The sequence below is a fragment of the Felis catus genome, chromosome F2 (genome assembly GCF_018350175.1).
Source record: "Felis catus isolate Fca126 chromosome F2, F.catus_Fca126_mat1.0, whole genome shotgun sequence".
NCBI classification, from domain to species: Eukaryota; Metazoa; Chordata; class Mammalia; order Carnivora; family Felidae; genus Felis; species Felis catus.
Genome location: NC_058385.1, coordinates 58,328,239 through 58,354,033, shown reverse-complemented (window position 1 = coordinate 58,354,033; position 25,795 = coordinate 58,328,239). Strand labels below are relative to the sequence as shown.

General features: G+C 35.4%; 1 long non-coding RNA gene across 4 annotated transcripts in view; it reads right to left on the bottom strand.

The window, feature by feature from the left end:
* Positions 1-25,795, bottom strand: part of LOC109496175 — a 593,347-nt gene that overhangs the window by 175,772 nt on the left and 391,780 nt on the right. For all 4 annotated transcript variants that reach the window (XR_006592547.1, XR_006592545.1, XR_006592546.1 and 1 more), the window contains one exon: positions 12,121-12,217. This is a non-coding gene — a long non-coding RNA (uncharacterized LOC109496175). The remainder of the gene's footprint in view (positions 1-12,120; positions 12,218-25,795) is intronic.

Genomic DNA, 25,795 nt, shown 5'->3' with positions numbered 1-25,795 from the left:
TTAGCAGCAAAGAAAAACTATCGTGATCAAAACTTTGAAAGTCAAAGTTAAGCCAAAAGTTGAATATTTTTCATCAGTGCAAGGTTAATTAAATTGTAAAATCCAATATAACATGGAAAAATATAACGCGTCATGGAAGGCATAGCAGATAAAATTAGTGGAGAGAGCTGACATATGAATCCATTCCTGGAATGAGTCATGGTTCTCCCATTAGTTATGTAGCCTTGGATGAATTATGTATCCACTGACAGAAGTGCTTTGAGAATCACCTAGAATAATTAAAGAGAAAACACTCGAGGGGGGCCTGGGTGGTTCAGTCAGTTAAGTATCTGACTTTGGGTCAGGTCATGATCTCGAGGTTCATGAGTTCGAGCCCCACATCAGGCTCTCTGCTGTCAACACAGAACGTGCTTCTTCAGTCCCTCTCTTTTTCTGCCCCTCCCTCTGCTTGTATTCTTCCTCTCTCTCAAAAATACTAAATAAACATCAAAAAAGAGAAAATACTCTGCAATTCATAAATGTTTAAACAAAAAATGTTTACTAATTATTTTTCTTCTTTTCTAGATAAAACTGCTTTTATTTTTTTCAAATATAAATGTTTTACCATATCAAAAAATAATTAAAATTTAGAAAATGAAATATAAAAATAAATTATACTTTAATATATAAATATGCATTTAATTATTTATACATTTATAAAATTTAAAATATATAAATATATATTATATGTAAATATAATTTATTTAATTTATAAATATAAATTTAAAATATAGCTAGAACTATATTACTCAAAAAGAATGACAAGTGTTAATTTAAAAAATGCTTTTAATAAATTATTTTGAATATAAACTCCAGAAAATTTTAGAATTCATGTCATAGTTAAATCTAAATAAATGAGAAATTTTAATAATGAGAAGTCATTATATGTGGAGGATCCAAAAGGAATTTTGTAAAATTAAAGCAGCATAATTTTTAGTAACAAATATTTTAACTGATAGATATTAGATAAATGTATATCTTTTATTAGATAATTTAAATACATTTGTCTCAAAAATGCTAATACGTTTTCTGTCTGGGGATGTGGAATAGACCAGCTCAATATTCCCTGGAATTTACTGCATGGCCTGTGGTATAAATACTCTATAAGGTCAAAAGATTTCTTCTCCATCCCCCTTCCATTTTTTAAGAAGTGAATATTTTGACAGTTTTTCATGTCTTTCAAGTGGTAGAACTTTAGCTAATAAATGTTGAGGTTCTATTTGATACAGACTTCTAGTTACTATAATTTTACGTTTAACACTCATCTATACTTAAAATTTAGATATAAACATAGGCATATTTGTTTATGTTTTCAAAATTGGTTGTTATAAAACTTTCAGCATAATTGCTTTAGCACCCTGACGGTTGGCCCAAGAAACAAGATTTGAAGAGTATTCACATTCTTCACAGAACCAAGTGTCTATGGATCAAAACATGTATCTTTTCCTAAGTTCTGTACCTACAGAGCTCCTCTGGTGCATAGAGCATTTTTTTAAAAAAATATAGAAAGTCAACTAAAAGAACATGATCACTCAGAACAAGGTTTTACATAAAAAATTAAGAATTAATATGCATTAAGCATTTGTGTGTGCCAGGAACTGAACACAAGTTATTTCTAATTCTTAAAATTCTATAAAATTGAGAGGAAAAACTGAAGGTGTAAAGAGGTTAACTAATATGCTAAATACACACAGCTTAGAGAAATCAAGATAAACACCAAGGTTATCTCACAACAAAACCTGTGTTCTCTTTCTCATCATTCCCTAAAGGTCTACAAATAGGACAAGTTTCTTCTGAGAGGTAATGGTTCACTCTTCTGAACATGATTTTCCCAACTATTTAATTTTATAGTTGCAGGAGCTTTATATGTGGCAAATTATATTTGACGCTTTATATTTTTTCATGTTATATTGGATTTTACAATTTAATTAACCTTGCACTGATGAAAAATATTTAACTTTTGGCTTAACTTTGACCTTCAAAGTTTTGATCACGATCTTTTTGTAGGAGCTTTTCATACCTTAAGTACAGCTGGTGAATCTCTTCTGAAGCACCACCTACTCCATAGATTTAAACAGATCTGGATGAGAATATTTTTTCAGCAAAAATTTTTATGCTCCAAGGACTGTACAAGGAGTTAATCAGTGTAATCTAAGTAAGATGTTGTTCCTAATTTCAAAGAATTCAGGATTTAGTTAGGACACACAGACACATAAACAATTCAAAGTTAAGATCTTGCCGTAGCAGGAAAAGAGAAGGAAACAATTATGTAATGGGTACTTTCTCTGTCCTAGAGTTTTCCTATTTCTTGTTGTCATTTATGTCACTCAATGGCTCTACAAGGTTAGGATTAGTTCCCTCTTGGTGCTGATCAGAGGTCACCAACCTCGTGATACATGAGTATGTAGCAGGAAGAGTTGGAACTTGAATCAAGTATGTGAATTCTAAAATGCAGGCAGTTCCAACTCCACCACAGAGCTTCCTATGAAATTTATGTTCAAAACAGTCCCAGAGGAGACTTTCAATCTCAGCTCAAGGATGTTGAGAGATGTGGAGTATCATTTCTACCCTGACAACAAGAAAAAAGCTGGAAATCTATAACTACTTTACATCAGGGAATTGAGATGGTTTCAGGAGAAACAACTAACCCCAAATCTGGAGAAAAACAGGTGACTGAAGGTAGAAACAGGATTCAGGCATTTGCTCACATAGGGCAGAAGTTTCCAAATGTCATATAATACAGAAAAATGAGTCAGCTTAGTAATTTTTTAACAAATTGCTAAGGGTCAAGTGTGGGCTAGCATGAGCCTATGAAGCCCATAACAGATGCAGACATTTGGAGATTGATACCCTCTTGAGGGCTTTTCCTTCTGGAATCTAGTAGGCTCTAACAAGAGCAAGAAAATTCTGAGAAAACTTCTTTCCTGTGGGGATTGTAGGGCAACAGCAGTCACTGCTGACACCTCACGCAGACTCATCTTCCCCATTACGCGTCTGGAACCAAAGCCTCAATCTGCGAAATGAATAGTGAAAAACTGTAACCTCACGACAGTGATAGAAATCCACTGCTTCTAGGAGATAGGAAATAAGAAAGGAAAACAAACAAAAGAAAATGTTATACTTTAAGGATGGGCAAGAATACATGCTAAGTTTAGTGTTACGCTCGAGGAGGAATAGTAAGTAGCACTGGTGAACACATTCCTAAGATAGGTTCACATTACCAGGCTTAGATTGAGGTTAAGTCAGTACAATCAGATACCATCTATCACTCACCCCCACTATTGTGCTAACAAGCATCAAGCAAAAATAACAGTATAAAGCAACCGGGAAAGCTGCAAGAGACTTATTTCCTCTAGGTTTCATCACAAAAGACCCTAGGTTGGACAGATAGATTGATCTAGAGTCAAATAAAACTCTCAGTCAGTTAAGCATCGGACTCTTGGTTTCGATTCAGGTCATGGTCTCATGGTCTTGGGACTGAGCCCTGTGTCAGGCTCCACACTGACAGTGCAGAGCCTGCTTGGGATTCTTTCTCTCCCTGTCTCTGCCCCTCCTCTGCTCTCTCCCTCTCTCTCTCAAAATACATTAAAAAAAAAAAAAAGTCCAACACCTGAGTAGATTAACAGAAAACTAAATACTGAAGAACTTGAAAAAGTAAATTTTAAAAATCATCTTAGTACCTAATGTTCTAGGCAACCTGTCCAACTCTCAACAACCAAAATGAGACATCCAAAAATGTTTTCTACACAGTCTCAAGAGAAAAAGCAATCATCAGAACTTGCTTCAAATATTAAAAGATGTTGTAGGGGCACCTGGGTGGCTCATTTCATTAAGCATCTGACTTTGACTCAGGTCATGATCTCACAGTTCATGAGTTGGAGCCCCATGTCTGGCTTTGTGCTGACAGCTCAGAACCTGAAGCCTGCTTCAGATTCTGTGTCTTCTTCTCTCTGCCCCTGCCCTACTCACGCTTTGTCTGTCTGTCTCTCTCTCTCAAAGAAAAATAAGCAGTACATTTTTTAAATAAAAGATGTTGTAACTATCAAACAGGAAGTTTCATGTAACTATGTTTGACATGTTAAAGGTTCTAACAAAAAATATTAGACAACATGAATGATCAAATAGGTAGTTTCAACACAGAGAGAAAAAGTCTAAGAATCAAATGGAGATACTAAGAGATAAAACACAGTAGCAGAGATAAAAATCAGTAGGTGACACCATCAATGAAATAATCAGTGTACTTGGAAGACAAGTCAGTAGAACATTACTCAAACTGAAATGCAAAGAGTAAAGAAAAATAAAAACATTACAAAGCATCTAAAAGCAGTGAGATAAATATTAAAAAGAACATTTGTGTCACTTAACAAAGAGAAAGTAGGGCAGAAGAGAGATTTGAAGAAGAATGTAACTTTTCAAAATTTTTAATAGACTCTAAACCGCAGATCCTAAAGTACACCAAGTAGTACAAAACACACAGCCCCAAACAAACACAACCAAAAAACATCTATGTATATTATATTCAAACTACTGAAAAACACCAAGAGAAACTCTTCAAAACTGTAAGAAGAAAATGGACACATTCCCTGTAGAGAATAAAAGGTAAAAAATGTCAGCAGACTTCTCATCAAAAACTATGCAAACAAGTACAAAATAGTGTGAACCTACAGAATTCTAAAAGAAAAATCCTATTCTCCCAGTACTCTGAACCTAGAATAAATACTTGTCAACTGTGAAGGAGAATGCCAACTCAAGGTAAAACCAACTGTATAAAAGGAAGACTATCTATGAAGTAGCTTTACCCACTCTCTCAAAATATCAAGAATGAATCTATAAAGCAACTAGATTTAACTATCAATTTAAAGAAAATAAAGAAAACAGCAATATGTTAAATACTACAATAGTACTGAAATCTACAAAAGACAGAATGTGAGAAATTGACTTTCTTCCACAAATACATTGCAACTACAGAAATGAAGAAGGAAACAAAAGCTGTAATTAAAAGAGACAAGAGAGTGGTGATGGTTTCATAAATACAGACATGTGTAAAAATTGACCCAACTGTATACTCTAAATATGTGTAGATTAGGGTACCTCTATTATAACTTAATAAATGCAGAAGAAAAAAAAACTGAAATATGGAACAAAGACTCTCAGACAAAAACGATAAAATCATTGCCAGTTTATCTAGTCTATGAGAGATCTTCAAGAAGAAATACGATACAGGTCAGAAACTCATATCTATAGAAAGAAATGAAAAGTATTAAAGATAGAAAAAACATAAAATATTTTATTTTAATCCCCCAAGTACTCATTTAAATCATATAATAGTAACAATGCATTGTTTTCAATACATACCCAAAAATTAAATGAGTGACAACAATGGTAACAGGGATAGATGGAAAAAATTGGGAAAATATAGTTAAAAAGTTCTTACACGTAAAGCTATAAAACATTTCTGAAGGTATACAGAGATTATTTTGAGATGTATAATCCTAAACTTAACAAAGACACTAAAACATAAGAAAATTAAAAAAAAAAACTTAACAGGAAAATAAAACTGAGTTATAAAATATACTGTATTAGACTAGAAGGCAAAAAAAAGAATATTTTAAGAAAGAAAGAACAAATGAAATAGGAAACAGCTAGAGAAGTCTTTAAATTGGCATAGCATATATGGCTGAATTTTATGTGTTAAGTGTGCATATGCCATGACTCCACTAATCATATGTTTTGAATTTGGCATTTATAACTATAACTAGAATGCCAGAAGCTACTTTCCAATTTAGATTTAAAAACTGCCACACCACCAAATGAATCATATAGAATAATACAGCTAACATATGAGTATTGATAAATGTTTATAATTCCATTAGAAGAAAAGACATGAAATAAAAACAAGATTGACTACATGTTGACGTCCTAAAGACACAGATCTCTAGCAGTGATAAGACCCTAATACCTTCACTTTGCTTTTGAATAACACATATGTTTTCCCCAGCAGTTTCATAAGTATCATCCGTACATTTATTTGTCTTCTCTGCCTATCTGTGAAGTAGCCTAAGATCAAACCTAGGAAACAAGTAACACCAAAGAATGACTAAAATAATCTAAAAATAGACATGAGGATGCACCAGTTGTTCAGTAAAAAAAGTTTTCTAAATAAACTCATAAAAGCTTATTGTGCAAAGCAGCTTAGATTGAACAAGACACATTCAATTCAGGTTTGATGGACAAGTACCTAATAGAAGATAAAAACCACTGAAGTGTTCAAAGAACACACACACAGAGAAAATAGCTGGGGAAACTATATTTTATTCCAACCATATCAATAATCACTTTGAATGAGCCAAATTACTCAGAACTCTGGAAAGCAGTCAAGGGTTTACAGCAACTGAGCAAATGGGGATTGAAAAAATGCACCTTAAAAATGGTAGGAAACATTTAGTGGCGTTTTTAACTTCCTTTGCCCCCAACTCTTTATGGCTTGGCAGCAGTCTCAAAGGCAGCAGTCTGTGTTCTCTCCTGATGGTGTGACCCTGGTAACTGATTCCAGAGGAAGAATAACTGACCATATTTGTAGATCATTGTTCTCGTCTGCTCTAAATTACCTGGGAGCTACCTGTAGGACTGATAGAAGATACTTGTCCCTATTCCACCGAACTCAGAACTCACCCAGGATAGATAAAAGCAGCAGGAATTGTTCAAATCATTGTAAGGCAAACAGAATGTCCATAGTTAACCTGAGGCAAAAGATTATACTCTCCACATACAAGAAATAGCCTTAAGCCTGGGTAAAAAAGTTTATGAGAAAGTGTCTCCAGGGCATTCAGACAGTCAAAGTGCCCGTGTATACCTGAGAATTTAAAGAGCCATGTATGTGGCCAAGGAAGAATGTGGGCAGAAAAGACCTGAGAAAAATGTAAGTTTTCACTTTTGTCTGATCAATCTTCTCAGTGCATGCAAGAAGTGAAGTCTAAGGAATTGAAAAGGATAGAAATCATACAAAATTTGTTCTCAGACTATAACAAATTTGAACTAGAAATCAATAATAGATAAGTATAAAATACCAAAATATCAACAATCCCTAAGTAACTTATGGGTTAAAGGTGAGGGGTGTCTAAATTTAAACCAGCAAGTATGAAAGAGTAGACGTCACTGCCTATCATACGGCCATTTAAAAATGGCAAAGAAATACTGTGAACAAATCTATCCCCATAAATTGAACACTTTAAATGGAATTGGCCAGTAAACTCACCTAGGATGTTCTGAATAGTCCTACCTATCAAAATGGTTTAAGAACACAGAGAAAGGTGATTGCTGGATGCCTATAGATTTTGTACGGCAATGAATTGGTAATGTCAAGACACTGAATTTTATTGTGCATCTACTGTGAAAACACTAAAGACTAATCAAGGGAGAGACATGTCAAATACACAACTTTGAAATACACCATATCCCAATTCTGTTTCTTACTACTTCTCGCCAAAAACAATGGATGACTTCTTTTTCTGTTTGTTTACATATACATTATGGAAGACATTCCAATGGATATTCTATGATTTCATGGTTGCTTATTCTAAACTATAGATTACATTGTGATTGTACACTTCTAAATGTCTTGGCTTTAATCTTGCCTCTCTCTCCATATAGATGGATAGATAGATAGATAGATAGATAGATAGATAGATAGATATTCCCCTAACCAGTGTGTTTATGTTGAGATATCCAATTGAAAAGCAATAACCTGGGGTGCCTGGGTGGCTCAGTCAGTTAAGCGTCTGACTTCGGCTCAGGTCATGATCTCACAGTTTGTGAGTTCAAGCCCCACATCGGGCTCTGTGCTGACAGCTCAGAGCCTGGAGTCTGCTTCGGATTCTGTGTCTCATTCTCTCTCTGCCCCTCCCCCACTTGTGCGTGTGTCTCTCTCTCTCTTAAAAATAAATAAAAATGTAAAAAAAAAATTAAAAAGAAAAGCAGTAACCAAAACAATATTATTTTCCCCTATAAAATCCCTCTCAAATTCATCCTATATACTTCTTCTGATTTATTTCTTTAAAAATAATAATCATTTCATGACCTCTACCTTGCCAATAAATTAAACATAAACATCTCAATCTGGCTTTTCAATCTGTCCACATTGTGATTATTACCTACAACTCAAAATTTTTATCCTGTTATTTCTTTTAATGCACCCACACTACAACCAAACAGGACAGCTTACAGCTCCATAAAAAAGTTCTATGCATTCCATTCTTACACACTTCAATGTGTATACCCACCAAATATCTATTCAGATTAAGCTATGCATTAGGCACTATTCCTATACTGCACCACTGGGGAAAAAATGATGAATAAAATGTATTTTCTCCTCCCTAAAGATGTAATCTAGTAAAGAGATATTCAAATGTACCTGCCAGAAAGTGAATCTAACCAGCTTAAGCCAAAAATGGATTTACTGGCAGGATATCAGATTGAACTGAGGCTTAGGAAACAGGCATGATCCAGACAAGCTCTGAAAGGCGAGGCAGCAGGAACCACAGCAAAAGATTTGCCTGCTCTGCCTGTGGCCGCTGGCTGAGATCAAAGTGACCTCTAACTAGCTACATGCTTTTCTAACACTCATTTAAGTTTCAAAATCCCAGGAGAGAGAATCTGATTGGCCAATACAGGTTCTGGATTGCAATCTGAGAATCCTACATCATTATTTGAAAAGCCTTTCTTAAGCAAGGTGCTGTACAGTGTATGATTTATCTTTTGAAGTTATACATACATTGTAATCATGTCTCACCCAATTTGCAACATTAAAACTGTAAATAGAGCACAATTATAACTTTGGAAAATAATATGCCTAAAAATGGAAGGTAATATACCAAAATAATAAGTATGTTTGTACAGAGGTGAGGGAGAGTAGTGGTAACCTTTCTCTATTCTATTTCACTATATTTCTATTTTTATAAAATATCATTCACTGGAAAAAATAGTTTTGTGTAAATATACACAGCATGATTGGGAGGTTAGGGATTCCAATAGTAGGGGGAAGAAATTTGCAAGTGCTAAATCACATTTCTAGTTGAAAGTTGACACTAGTTAATATTTCAAATAGATTTCAAGAATCATAAATGACTTTAATTTTTTTAATCTTCATTTATTTTTGAGAGAGACAGAGTGCAAGTGGGGGGATGAACAGAGGCAGAGGGAGATACAGAATCCAAAGCAGGCCCCAGGCTCTGAGCTGTCAGTACAGAGCTCAATGCGGGGCTCAAACTCACAAACCATGAGCTCATGACCTGAGCCCAAGTCAGACACTTAACCAACTGAGCCACACAGGCACCCCTCATGACTTTAATAATATCCATTTAATAAGTTGTCACTTTCATTAATACTCATTCAGTAATTCCATTATTTTATAGAACTTGATTAACCAGTGATTCGATTTCTTACTTACAGCAGTAAAGTTTCAATCATTTATTGTTTGATCATTTATTTTAAATAAACTTTAAGGTATAATTTGCATACAACAATATTCAGCAATTTTAAGCATATAGTTCAAGGAATTATAACAGTAGTATATTTGTGTATATATTTCCATTCTCCCGAAATTTCTTGTGTCTCATTGTGGTCAATCCCCAGGAACCAACTTTCATTATCTTTGTCCTTACATTTTAGTTTTGTCTGTTCTAAAATTTAACGTGGAATCATATTGTGCCATTTAACTTAAATAAAATAATGCAACGTATACAATTTTGTATTTGGCTTCTTTAGCTCAGAATACTTTTGACATTCATCTTTTTGTATCAGTAATATTCTGTTGTTATTATTGCTAGTAATATTCCACTTTACTGATATACCTAAATATGTTTATCAATTTGCTTCAATGAAAATTTGAGTTGGAACATATGTGAATATACTGTAAGTACCAACTTGGTTCTTATTTTTCCTAATTATTTTGGCTATTCTAGTTGTATTGCATTTTCATATAACTTTCATCCAGCTTGTACAAAACTTTCTTCAACCAAAAAATTCACAACTCTCCATTATTAGTTCCTCTTTAATTTCTTTCTGTAAAGTTTTGTAATTTTCATTGTATATATCCTTCACCTATTTTGCCAAAAGTATTCTTATACTTTCAGAATTTTCATGTTATATCCACTGGTACTTCTTTTTTATTTCATTATCTAATTGTGTATTTCTAGTACATGAATATATAAATAATTTCTCAGTGTAGTTTCAGTATCCTTTGACCTTTTGTAAACCCACTTATTAGTTCTAGATTTGTCTGCAGATTTCTTAGGGTTGTATACACACAATCATATTTTCTGTGAATGAAGTAATTTTTATTTTTTTTCTCTTTTGTACTGGCTAGGATCTCCAATACAATGTTATATAGAAGTGGTGAGAATGGATTTCCAGAAGACCCCTATATGTCCCCCAATCTTAGGGTTCTACACACTTCACCCTCCCTATTGAGGATAGTGGTAGACATCTCTAGGCCACTGATATTCTAACTATGCAACCACTAACTCATTTTGATTCTCATTCCAATATATTTCTTAAGTGAATAATACATACAACGTGCCAGGAAGCGTATTGATTTCTTTTGATAAATATGTCACGTTAAGCCCAGTGACTCTGATGGGGGCAACTACTTGCTAAGTTTACATAGTCCAGTGTCATTAGCCAGAATTCATCTGATTTTTGGAGGGGTTAAAAGGTGAATTGAGAATGAATAAGATCTTCTTCTTTCAGTCTATGAGAACAGCATTATTATCTGTCATTCTACTCACAGTTTTATATTGCTTCCAATTTATTTTCTCAGGAAAGGGTGGTTTCAAGGCCTTCCATTGAAATACTACCTTGGGTCTATTCTAACCAAAGGATCAGCGTAAAAGTTCTTCCAATTGCCAGGAATGTTCAACATAAATATATACTTCAAAGTCAAGAAAATAACCAGAGATTAGGTCTATAGATTCTTTAGACTTGGACTAGAACTCCATACAGCACCAGGCTTCCATAACGTCCAAGCTTAAACAAGGGATGTAATTGTATTAGGTCTCACTGATATCATTGTAGGCTCAGATCCTACATTTAGCAATTGGAAGGAATTGCCCTTTCCTTAAGGTACAGTTACTTGTTTAAATAGCTACAGGCCTTTTACAAAAGAAATGAGGAAATATGTACTTCATATACATGTGGTGACTTTGCAGCCTCCTTACTCAGGAATATCTAGAGTTCCCTTTTATCAATGGGCTCTGGATCCTAAGTGGTTCAAATCTGAAAATAGGGCAAGGGAACACAATTCCCCATAGAGAGAACTAATATCGACCTATTTTGGTGAAATAAGTCAAACAATAGCTTACCTTTTTGCCAATTTCTCTCCTCTCTGAGGCCACAATGGTCTAACAGTCATAGCCATAATTTCTTTGAGTAAATATAACCTACCACTCTATTTTATTCCCATTATTACCATTCTGTTCATCTTGCCTAGAAGTGCCATCACCTGTCTTCTGCTAGAAAGGAATCTATCAGACCAAGCTCCATGGAAGCATCACTCACTATCCATTCTGAGCTACAAAAAATAGCCAACATTAACCTTCTTAAATACATTATGGACCCTCTTTGTGGTGAATCATATCACTTGAATGCTCTCTGGGCCTTCCAAAGGATACAGCCTTAATACTTTGCTAAAGGGAGTGTGGCCTTCCCATATCACTGACTGCAAAATGCTATCACATGCAATCTGTAAGCAGCCCTCCTTTAAGTATCAATAAAACCAGCTCCAAGTATTCACACAGATCATTACATTTTATGCTGTGGGGGTGTGGCTCCAGGTAAACACAACCTTACTTCTCCAATGTTATCTAGTGATATTCTCAATATCCACTCCTATATATATTTCTGAATTTTTGTGACTGTATATTTATCTATAAGCCTGTCCTGAAGCTCATCTAACGAGATAGCTTACTCATAGCAGAGACTATATGTACCTTCTTAGAATGAGAGTTGAGTATATTTATAGATTTGAGCCAAATATTAAGGATGTGGATGACTTTAAGGGGGAAAAATATATTGCAAGGCACTCACCCCAGGTGATTTCTTCACATTGTCCTCTGTCAAGGCTAGCATTGCCTTCCAGCAACCGTAATGACGATGCTTTCAAAGTCCAAAGATATCAGGAAATCTGGGGGTGCAACATTCTCAGGTCAATCTTTCCCAGCAGTCCATCCAATTTTTCAGGATCTCATATATTCACTCCCACAGCCCTGATATCAGGAAACCTCCAGAAGCTGAATATTCTGTATCTTTTGCATTTGTTCAACACTTAGAATCAAATCCTGAACCTATTTTGTCAATGCAATCTGTCCTCCAGTTTCAGGTAATAAACACTGTAAGAAGGGTAGGAAGCCCTTCTTGAATCCCAAACATGTCCTGAACTGATAGTTGGCTGAGACTGCCACTTTCTTACTTCAGGGCCTCTGAAATGGTCGAAAGAGGGTAAGCTTCCTTCACAAGCCTTATAAATACCTTGCCCTCATAGCTTTCAAGTGCTAGAGCTATCACATAAACCTGTTTTACCAAATGTGGTAGGAAAGCAAACCCAGAGTTTCCAGCAACTCATTTATTGCCAGCAATGAGGTCTTTTTTGCCCTCTGACCTACAAAGAGACCAATTTCAGAATCCCATATTGAGGGGCTACCATCTATTGTTACTTCCAATACCAATTGATTTGGTTTAGGTTTCTTCCGGGAAGCAGATCTTGGAACAAGCACTTGGAAACATGTAGGTTTTGGGAGAGAGTGGAGAAACAAAATTGGGAGAGAAAATGAGATGGGGGAAAAAAAAAAGAAAGGCCAATAATTCACACTAATGGGCTGGTTAATGTTGTGAGCAGTGAGGGCTCAACCCTCTCTCAGGGAATCATTTGAGAAACTACTTCGAATACCCCTTACAATCATCCTCCCAGAGAACATGGAAGAATAAAATATCTATCCATTTATACCATTGGTTGAGACTCACTTGAAGGGCATTAAATTCCCCTACTTCCTAATTCCTTTAATTGTAATTGAATGGCATTCCATAGCAGAAAGACATCAGAGCACTTGATCTAGAAAATGGGCAAAGGTGTGTGATTACCTATACCAGCTGTGGGTACTAAAATCAGACAGGCTAAGAGCACGTGGCATGGAGCCTCATATGTAACTATTATAACGCAGTACCTGTGTTTCTGTGCAATGCCTGGCATTTAGTACGATTTCAATAATTATTTTTAAATTCATTAAGTGATGAATAAATTAATATAGTTAAATTCTAATGAAACCATGAGCTTAAAATATTTATCTAGCATAAACTACTAAATTCTTTGGGGAAAGTCCTTTACCTATTACTCCCATAAATGGATAAAAAGATTTTCTCCTTCAATCATTGTTTTAGCTGTAAACTCTTAGCAGACAAGAGCTATCTCCATCACATCATCAATAAACACTTCTCATTTCTGTGTTGCACTTTCTTATCCATTGGGTATGCTTTGTGTCCTTTATTATAGTCCTGTGTTTGTAAGGAGAGTGACTGAATCCTGGTGTGCATTAATGTGAAATGTTCACGGTATTTTTATCCTTTTGAGGTATGTGTCTGTGATAGATATTTTGACATTGATGTTCTAATATAGTTCATTCATGTCAGATTTCTTTTAATCCCAACTACCTTGGCTGGCAAATCATTTGAGGAAGGTGGGTGAAGGTGGTGGAATCATCTCTATGCTTGCTCGTGCTATAATTATTTCGGAGGCTGAGGAAATCTAACAATGTGCTGCACTTTAAGCACTTTGTGATAGTCATCATCTTTGATCAATGTTTTAAAGCTTCACTGCTGATAGGAAGGATGAAAAGCAATTATACAACATTACCGTTGAGCTGTTATTCAAGGTCCATCTTGTTTTTCATTTTCCCCCTGTGCTCTTAAGAGGAATATGTTGTATAACACTATGATACAAACTATCATATTTTATTTTGAGTGGCTACAAACTTCCTTTCTTCCAATTAAAGCCATCGATAAAGCATCTGAGTTTTGGGTTGAACTGTATATTCTAAATAGATTATGTTTATACTCAATGCAAGACTTTATTTGTTTATTTATTTTTTCATGTACATGATTGCTATTCCATTTAGGTCTAATTCTAAAATATAATCAACAAGTCCTGAAGCTGTTTTTCTTACATAACCATTCATCAGTTGAAATAGAGAAGTGCATAAATTCTCATTACACTAGAGTGATGATTCATAGGATATGTTAACTGTTCATGTATTTTAAATTAAATACAAGAAAAAAGGGATTAAATACCAAATATTACATATGGAACACATATCTGACTATTAGAACCCAGTGGGATATTTTGAATAAGGAAATCATTCAAATATTTAATTTTCAAAACAAATTTAAACACAAAGTTTTTAACTTTAATACTATCCAAAGGTTAAAAATTAATTTAGTAGTGATTAAAGCAATTTTTGCTATTAGGAATGTATACATAGTAAGCCATAAATGCAGTATGCTGAGTAATTAAAAAATATGGGCTAATTAGCTTATTGACAAATTTATTAACTATTACTTTAAAAGGAGTAATATTATAAGATATTTACATTTTAATGTTAAAAAGAACATAAAATTTACTTATGGTTGATAAAGTGCTTTAGGAAAAACAAGGTCTATGCTTTGAACTCTAGTGTAAATAGAAAATTGTCACACCATTCTGAGTTTTTTGAGTTTAGAAACATGTCATTGGTATTTGTACTTATTTTTATTTAGTTATTGGGCTTTAGCCTTCCTAATTTCTCCCCCCACCAAAAATGGAAGGGACAGATTTTCTAAGCTCCTTAAGAGCAATTAACATATAGTTAACAGGGTGAATGTGGAGGTCCTGGCAGAAGTTGAGAAAGCTGCCCTTCCCACACAAGGTGCCCAAGGTCTCTTCCATCTGACTATTCCTAAGTTTCAGTGGTTGCTCCCCACCACCCTTACCCGCAGTTTTGCATTCCGCAGCTTCTGTTACTTGGGTTTACTGAGGAGGTCCCCAAACCCATGGTCCTCCTCCTGAGGAATCATCAGATGGTCCTGCATCACTCACCTCATGTCATCCTGTCAGTCAGGCATTTTATGCTGTCACTCACAAGAGGAATTATTTGGAGTTAAGATGGAGGAGAAGTAGGGGAACTGGGGTTTCCCTGGGATTTCCCTCCTCCCTCAAACACAGCTGTATTGAGGTCAGAACACTTGGAACACCCAGGAACTCTATCTCTGGAGTGACAGAAAAATCTCCACAGAGTACTGTGGGAAGAGGGAATACTGCCCCCCTCCCCCAGGACAAAAGACCCTGCAGGCACTGCCTTATCAGCAGGGCAAGGTGGTGCTACCCCAGAACCGGTCCTTGTGGTACTAGATCCTTTAAGACATTAGGTTTTGAATCTTAGTTGAGCAAGTAGAAGGTGTAGGAGACCATGGAGCAAGGCATTACCCAAGCCCGTGCTACTCTGTGAGGGCTGCCAGAACATCAGTGTTTGAGACACCTGGGGGAGGGGAGGAGAGATTGGGGTGTCACCATTTTTCTCCCCCAAACCAACACAGTGGGGCTTCAGGGAACAGGACAGTAGTCCCTCGTGGAGGCAGGACCACTTACACTAAACCTCGCCCCCCCCTGTGCCTGGTGACTGCCTATCTATTGGAGCACTACAGACACTGAGTGAACCAGATGGCCTCTCCTCCAGACCAGCACAGCCACCAGTCCCAGGTACCAACAAACAACTATCCTGTGGTTTTCTATGTTAGTCTGTTGCTCTTTTTTTTCTCTCTCTCTTCTCTCTTTTCTCTTTCCTTTCCTTCTCTTCTCTTTTCTTTTTCTTTGTACCTTTTTTTTTTCTCTTTTCTTTTATTGCTTTGGAATCAGGCTCATAGTTTCTGATTTGATTTTTGGTCATTTATTATTATATATATTTTTTCTTGTTTTCTTTCATTCTCTGCTCTGTTTGTCTCTGTAATCAGACATTTTTTTCTGTATTTTTTTTACACTTTTTCTAATCTCCTTCTCTTTTATTTTCCTTTCTCTCCCTCTGGATGAAGACTTATAGTTGCTTTGAGTCTCTGCTTGCTATTGTTCACCCCTTTCATTTTTCTCTTTTTATAGGAGCAGGCTTCCCCCGGTGTTTCCTTTTTTTCCCCCCCAGGGTTACTTCAATGAACAAATCAAAGCACACCTGGTTGAAGGTTCAAACACTCCACCAAGATGAGCAAGGAGGAGCTTTCTAGAAGACTGACCAGTGGGATAGAGCAGCCAAATATGCAGTATCAGAGTGCATACAATACACTCCAAAAACTCTCCCTGAAGTTCCAGGCCCTAGACAGTGGATGTGCCCTTTTTCATATACTAGTTCTCACAGGTGCAGGAAACCTAACAAGATATTAAAATATGTAAAAGGCAGAAACTTAGCCAAAATGATGAAAAGGAAGAATTCTCCTCAAAAGAAATTCCAGGAAGAAATGACAGCCAGAGACTTGCTCAAAAACATATATAAACAATAGATCTGAATGAGAATTTAGAATAGAGTCATAAGACTAATAGCTGGGCTTGAATAAAGCATAGAAGACAGCAGAGAATCTATTGCTGCAGGTAAGAAATAGTCATAATTAAGAAATGCTATAAATGAGATGCCAAATAAATTAGATGCAGTGACAGTGAAGATGGAAGAAACATAGGAGAGAATAGGTGAAACAGAAGGTAAAATTATGAAAAATTATGAAGCTGAAAAAAGAGGGAAAGAAATTGCTAGGCCATGAGAGGAGAAATAGAGACCTAAGTGATTCAATGAAACAAAATAATATCTGTATCATAGGAGTTTCAGAGGAAGAAAAGACAGAGAAAGGAGCAGATGGTTTATGTGAACAAATTATAGCTAAGAACTGCCCTAATCTGGGGAAGGAAACAGGCATCCAATTCCAAGAGGCACAGAGAACACCCTTCATAACCAACAAAAACAGGTCAACACATCATAGTGAAACTAGAAAAATACAAAGATAAACAGGTAATTCTGAAAGGAGTAAGGAATGAACAGGTCTTAACCTACAAAAGTAGACACATAAGGGTAGTAGTGGGCATGCTTACTGAAACTTAGCAGACCAGAATGGAGTGGCAGGAAATATTCAATGTGCTGAATAGGAAAAATATGCAGGCAAGAATCCTTTATCCAGAAGGCTGTAATTCAGAATACAAGGAGGGATAAAGGCTTTCCCAGACAAACAAAACCTAAAGGAGTTCATGACCACTAAACCAGCCCTGCAGGAGATCCTAAGGGGGACTCTGTGAGTGGAATGCAGCAAAAATTACAAAGAATCAGAGACATCACTACAAGCATGAAACCTACAGATACCAAAATGACACTAAATCCATGCCTTCCAATAATCACTCTGAAGGTAAATGGACTAAATGCCCCAATCAAAAGATACAGGATATCAGAATGGATTTAAAAAAAAAACAATATCCATCTATATACTGCCTACAAGAGAATCATTTTAGACCTGAGGACACCTGCAGATTAAAAGTGAGGGTATGGAGAACCATCTATCATGTGACTGAAAGGAGAAAAAAAAAAAAAGCTGGAGTAGCCATACTTATATCAGACAAACTAGATTTTAAAACAAATACTTTAACAGGAGATGAAGAAGGGCATTATATCATAATTAAGGGATCTATCCATCAAGAAGAGCTAACAAGTGTAAATGTTTATGCCCCTGATGTGGAAGACCCCAAATATATAAATGAATTAATCACAAACATAAATAAATGTATAGATAATAATACCGTGATTGTAGGGGACTTTAATACTCCACTTACCACAATGGACAGCTTATATAGACAGAAAATCAATAAGGAAGCAACAACTCTGAATGACACATTGGACCAGATAGACTTAAGAGATATATTCAAAACTTTCATCCAAAAGCAGCAGAATACACATTCTTCTTGAGTGCACATGGAACATTTTCCAAAATAGATCACATACTAGGTCACAAAACAGCTCTCAACAAATATAAAAGGAGTGAGATCATACCATGCATATTTTCAAATCACAATGCTATAAAACTTGAAATCAACCACAAGAAAAAAATTCGGAAAGCCCCCCAAATACATGGAGGTAAAAAATATCCCACTAAAGAATGAATGGGTCAACCAAGATATTAAAGAAGAAATTAAAAAGTATATGGAAGCAAATTAAAATGAAAATACCACAGTCCAAACCCTATGGGACTCAGCCAAGGCAATCCTAAAGGAAAATATTTCTCCAGAAGAGAAATAATAAAGATTAGAGGAAAAATAAACAATATAGAATCCAAAACAAACAAACAAACACAAACAAAAACAAAAAGGAGTAGAACAGATGAATGAATCTAAGAGCTGGTTTTTTGAATAAATAAACAAAATTTATAAACCCCTAGCCAGACTTCTCAAAAAGAAAAGGGAGGATGGAAATAGATAAAATCACGAATGAAAGAGGAGCGATCACAACCAACATCAAAGAAATACAAACAGCTATTAGAGAATACTATGAAAAAATTGTATGCAAACTGTACAATCTGGAAGAAATGGACAAATTCCTAGACAGTCACACACTATCAAAACTCAAGTGAGAAGAAATAGAAAATTTGAAAATTTAAACAGACCCACTCCAGTGAAGAAATTGAATCAGTTATCAAAAATCTCCCAACAAATAAGAGTCCTGGGCCAGATGGCTTCCCAGGGGAATTCTACCAGACATTGAAAGCAGAGATAATTACTATTCTTCTCAAGCTGTTCCAAAAAATAGAAACAAAAAGAAAGCTTCCAGACTCATTCTATGAAGCCAGCATTACCTTAATTCCCAAACCAGATAAAGAACCCAATTAAAAGGAGAATTACAGACCAATATCCCTGATGAACATGGATGCAAAATTTCTCAATAAGATACCTGCAAATCGAATTCAATTGTATATTAAAAGAATTATTCACCATGATCAAGTGGGATTCATTCCTGGTCTGCAGGGCTTGTTCAATATTCTAATATCAATCAATGTGATACATCACATTAAATTAAGATAGGATAAAAACTATAGGATCCTATCAATAGAGACAGAAAAAGCATTTGATATTTACAGCATCCTATCTTAATAAAAACCCTCAAAAAAGCTGGGATAGACTTAACATCATAAAGGCCATATTACGAAAGGCCCACAGCTAATGTCATCTTCAATGGGGAAAAGTAGAGATTTCCCCGAGATCAGGAACACAACAGGGATATCCATTCCCACGACTGTCATTTAACATAGTGTTGGAAGTCCTAGCCTCAGCAGTAAGACAGCAAAACAAAACAAAGCATCCAAATTGGCAAAGAAGAAGTCAAACTTCCACTCTTTGCAGATGACATGATATTCTACATGGAAAACCTGAAAGACTCCACCAAAAAACTGCTAGAGCTAGCTGATCCATGAATTCAGTAAAGTCACAGGATACAAAATCAATGTACAGAAATCGGTTGCATTTCTATACATCAATAATTAAACAACAGAAAGAGATATCAAGGAATCAATCCCATTTACAATTGCACTAAGAACCATACAATACATAGGAAGAAATCTAACTAAAGATGTAAAATATCTGTATGCTGAAAATTATGGAAAGCTTATGAAAGAAATTTAAGAAGACACAAAGAAATGGAAAAACATTCCACGCTCATGGATTGGAAGAACAAATATTGCCAAAATATTGATACTACCAAAAGCAATCTACACATTCAATGCAATCCCAATCAAAATAGCACCAGCATTCTTCACAGGACTAAAACAAATAATCCTAATATTTGTATGGAACCACAAAAGACCCCAAATAGCCAAAGTAATGTTGAAAAAGAAAACCAAAGCTGGAAACCTCACAATCCCAGACTTTAGACTGTATTACAAAGCTATAATCATCAAGACAGTATGGTATTGGCACAGAAACAGACACACAGATGAATGGAATAGAATAGAGAACCCAGAAATGAACCCACAAATATATGGCCAACTAATCTTTGACAAAGCAGGAAAGAGTATCCAATGGAAAAAAGCCTCTTTTAGCAAATGATGCTAGGAGAACTGGACAGCAACATACAGAAGACTGAAGCTAGACCATTTGCTTATACCATACACAATAATAAACTCAAAATGGACGAAAGACCTAAATGTGACACAGGAAATCGTCAAAATGCTACAGGAGAAAACAGGCAGCAACCCCCGTGGCCTCAGCTGCAGCAGCTTACTTGGCCTGTCTATGAAGGCAAGGGAAATAAAAGCAAAAATTAACTATTTGGACATCATCAAGATAAAAAGCTTCTGCAAAGCAAAGGAAACAACAGAACTAAATGGCAATCAACAGAATGGGAGAAAATATTTGCAAATGACACAAAGGCTTAGTATAAAAAATCTATTAAGAATTTATCAAGCTCAACACTCAAAAAACAAATGTTCCAGAGAAGAAATGAGCAGAATACATGAATAGACAATGTTACAAAGAAGACATGCAGATGGCAAACAGACACATGAAAAGATGCCCAACATCACTCATCATCAGGGAAATACAATTCAAAACCACATTGACATACCACTTCACACCATTCAGAGTGGCTAAAACAAACAACTCAGGAAACAACAGATGTTGGCAAGGATGTGGAGAAAGGAGAACCTTCTTGCACTGCTGGAGGCAATGTAAACTGGTGCAGCCACTCTGGAAAACTGTGTGGAGGTTCCTCAAAAAATTAAAAATAGAATTACCCTGTGATCTCGCAATCGCAGTACTAGGAATTTATCCAAAGCAAACACAGGAGTGTTGATTCAAAGGGGCACAGGCACCCCAATGTTTAGAGCAGCACTGTCAACAATAGCCACATTATGGAAAGAGCTCAAATGTCCACCAACTGATGAATGGATAAAGAAGATGTGATATATGTACACAATGGAATACTACTCAGTGATGAAAAAGAATAAAATTCTGCCATTTACAACAACATGGTTGGAACGGGAGGGTATTATGCTAAGCAAAATAAGTCAGTCAGAGAGACAAATATTACATGATTTCACTAAAATGTGGAATTTGAGAAGCTTAACTAATGACCAAAGGTGAAGGGAAGGAAAAATAAGATACAAACTGAGAGAGAAGCAAATCATAAGAGAGTCTCAAATACAGAGAACAAACTGAGGGTTGATGTGGGTGAGGGGTTGGGGAGTTGTAAAAATGGGTAATGGGCATTGAGGAGGGGACTTGTTGCGATGAGCACTGAGTATCATATGTAAGTAATGAATCATGGGAATCAACTCCTGAAGCCAAGACTACACTGTATGTTAGCTAACTTGACAATAATAATAATAATAATAATAATAATAGCATATAGTTAACATATAGTTTTAGCTCTGATCACCTGAACCTAGCATATGCCCTGTGTTAAAGAAACATTAGTTTAACACACGAATGAATAACAAACCATGTGTGACATGATTGCTAAATTTGTGATTTGTCATTCTAGAATATATAACCATCCCTAGATCTTTTTAAGGGCCATAAGCATTTTCCAAGTTGATTTAATCATTACTGTTGTTTGCCATCGTCACCACTGCTCTCAGCAGCAGCAGCGGCAGCAACAGCATCTCACCATCTTCACTACTGAGACTAAAGAGAGACCTTCTGTACATTGATCCTCTCTCTCTTCCTTCTTTCTTCCTTTTCTTGCTTCCCTTCCTCGTATTCAAGACATATTTCTTGAGAAACACAATATTTTTCTATCACTATTCTTAGTACTGAGAAAACAATGCTAATCAGACAGACAAGATCTCTGTATATGTTAGCACACTGGCTAAAGGAAAATGCCAGGAAAAGGTATGTAAACATTGCACACTTGGAAAAAATAATTCCAAAATTCATATGGAACCACAAAGACCTCAAATAGCCAAAGCAATCTTGAGAATGAAGAACAAAGCAGGAGGTATCACACTTCCTGATTTCAAAATATATTACAAAGCTATGGTAATAAAACAGTACAGTCCTGGCTTTAAACAGGCACATAGAATAATGGGACCAAACTGAAAGCCCAGAATTAAGTCAAACATATGCAGTTTATCAGTCTTCAACAAGAGCATTATGAATATGCAGTGGGGAAAAGATAGTCTCGTCAACAAACATTGCTAGATACACACAAAAGAATGAAATTAGATTTTCATCTTACATCATGCACAAAAATCAACTCAAAATGTATTAAACATTTAAACATAAGGAAAAGCTTGAGGACATTTGTCTTGGCAATGATTTCTTGGATATGACACCAAAAGCACAAGAAACAAAAGCAAAATAGTCAAGTGAAAATACATTAAACTGCTTCTATATAGCAAAGGAAAAATTGACATAGTGAAAAAGCTTCTATATAGCAAAGGAAAAATTGACATAGTGAAACGGCAACCAACAGAATGGGAGAAAATATTCATGAATTATTTATTTGATAAGGGGTTAATATTCAAAATATATAAGGAACTCAAAAAGCTTCTATATAGCAAAGGAACAATTGACATAGTGAAACAGCAACCAACAGAATGGGAGAAAATATTCATGAATTATTTATTTGATAAGGGATTAATATTCAAAATATATAAGGAACTCAACTCAACAGCAAACAAAAATTTTAAAATGGGCTAAGGACTTGAGTAGACTTTTATGGAAAGAACACACAGAAATTGTCAACAGGTATATGAAAAATATTCCACATCACTAATCGTCATGAAAATGCAAATTAAAACTACAATGGATATAACCTCATATCTTTCAGAATGGCTATTATTAAAAAAAATAAAAAGACAAGAGTTGGCAAGGATACAGAGAAATTAGAAATCTTGTACACTAAAGGTAGAAATGTAGAATGGTGCAGCCACTATGAAAAATAGTCTAGAGGTTCCTCAAATAATGAGAAATTAACTCTTATATTGTGGGAAACAGAACACCACAATGACCATAGGGGCATATTCATTAAGGCTCCAAGATCTCTGAGAAAACTGGAGATTGTAAGATTAAAAATAACCTGAAAGGACTTGAGTGAATTGCCCTTGGGAAGTGTGGTCTGTTCTTTAGTATGCAAATAGGAATGTTTTGCTTAAAGGAAGCCAGCTTTATATAGCACAGTGCATTCACTCCCTTCTTTGTCTTTGCTTCTATCTTAAAGATTCTTATCGGAACATATGTATCTGCAAGACTGCTCTCATAGGCAAGATATGTATGATAGCTGAATCAGATAGACATTGTTGACATGCTTTGCTAAGCTCCTGTTGTTAATCATTGCTGATCTGTTTTTCCTGAAAACGTATAGAAGATGCACAATAAACCTCGGTGCCTCAAGCTGTTGGCCCGGGGCCCCCTGTGCCTCACTATACTGTCCTCTCTTTTTCTCAGTTTCTTCACTGCCCCAGGTCCACGGCCCATTGAGGTCGATATTATATGATCTATCAATGCCACTCTTGGTTATTTATTCAAATTAATTGAAATCAGGATCTAGAAAAGATATATGCACTACTGTATTCATTGCACTCTTCACAATAGCCAAGATATGGAAACAACCTAAATGTACATTGACAAGTGAATAGATAAAGTGCAATGGCATATTATCCAACCTTTTAAAAGAAGGAAATTCTGCCATAAATGACAATATGAATGTCTGGAATATATTATATTAAGAACATAAGCCAGTCATAAAAGGATAAATATTGCATTATTCCACTTATATGAAGTACCTAAAAGAGCCAAACTCATAGAAACAGAGAGTAGAGTGATGGTTGTCAGAAGCTGGAAGAAGGGGTTAATGGGGAGTTGCTGTTCATTGAGTATAAAGTTTTAGTTATGCACGATGAATAAATTGTAGAGATTTTTGCAATATATTTTTAAATATATTTTATAAACACAGACACAAAATCCAAAACAAAACTCTAGCAAAATAAACCTATCAACACATAAAATAAACTATATACCATTTCCAAGTGATCAGTCCCAGGGATTCTAGGTTAGTTAATAGCTGAAAATCAATTAATGCAATATAGTATATCAAAATAATTAAAAACAAAAATTACATGACCATCTTATTAGGCACAGAACATTTTTTTTATAAAAACCAACATCCTTTTATGATAAAAATGCTCAAAAAATTAGTCACAGAAGGGAACATGCTCAACTTGATAGAGAACATCTATGGAAAACTCACAGGTAACATCTTACTTAATGGTGAAAGACTTGATCCTTTCTTCATATGATTAATAACAAGATAAAGATGTCTGGTCTCACCACTTTTATGAACATTAAACTAGCAGTTCTAGCTAGGAAAATTCAGCATGAAAAATTTTAAAAAGCATCCATATGGGAAAGGGAGAAATAAAACTATCTCTATATCCCCCAGATGATGGGACAGGGGAGGCATAACTAAAGGGTACTGTGCTTCTTTTGAAGGTGATGAAATATTCTAAAATTGACTATGATGATGGTTGCACATATATGTAAATATTCTAAAAAATTAATTTTAAAATTTAAATAGATAAAATGTGTGGTATAAAGTATAGTATGTAAATCATAACTCGATAAAGCTGGTTTTTAAACAGTAGATAAACAATGTAATATGTCAATTCATGAGGAGGGAATGTTAAATTTTTTGAACGTTTATTTAATTACTTTGAGAGAGAGTGAGAGAGAGTGCATGTTGGGAAGGGACAAAGAGAAAGAGAAAAGAGAGAGAGAATCCCAAGCAGGCGACACCCTCATTTTGGAGCCCAGCAGGGAGCTGGATCTCACCACCCTGAGATCATGACCTGAGCTGAAATTAAGAGTTGGATGCTAACCTTAACTGGCTGAGCAACCCAGACACTCAAGGGATTATATCTTCCTCATAGTGTATGTCATCTGTATCTCTGATTGTCTGGCTCTCCTCTATTGCCCTCATTCCAGGATCCAAACTGAAGAAGAACCCCCCACATATAACAAACTCTTTTCATAAGGAATAATAAAAAGAAAGTTGGAGAAATAAAGTATGGCTCTTAAAATTTCTGCTAAGAATCACCATATTGTCACATATGATTACGTTTCATTTATCTTCCCTGTTATCACTGAGAAGTACACTCCTTTCATAGGAAGGTAGTGTAAGTCACATCACAATGAGCAGGGATATATAATTTCTTTAATCTTAAAGGAAGAGGAGTAAAAAATAGTACATTTTCCCACATACCTTATGCCATTTAATAAATGCATAACTTTATATATTTTTTATTTAAATGTTTATTTATTTTATTTATTTTTTTTGAGAGGGAGAGAGAGAGAGAGAGCACAAGTTGGCGAGGGGTAGAGAGAGAGAAAAGAAAACACAGAAACTGAAGCAAGCTCCAGGCTCTGAGCTGTCAGCACAGAGCCCAATGTGGGCCTTGAACCTACAAACTGTGAGATCATGAACCTTGACAAAGTTGGACGCTTAACCGACTGAGTCACCGAGGCTCCCCTGTATATATTTTTACCAAAAGTTATTTAAAAAACTTTGAGTAGCCTTGAGAGAAAGTGGCAAGCCTTTAGCTAGTCCTCATAATGATACTTATCCATGTCTTTGTGATTCTATTCTTCCTGATAAAATTTCTCATATTCATTAATATTAGAAAAGGTATTTTGGAAATCTGTGAGGGTCAGAAGACTTTAGTTTAA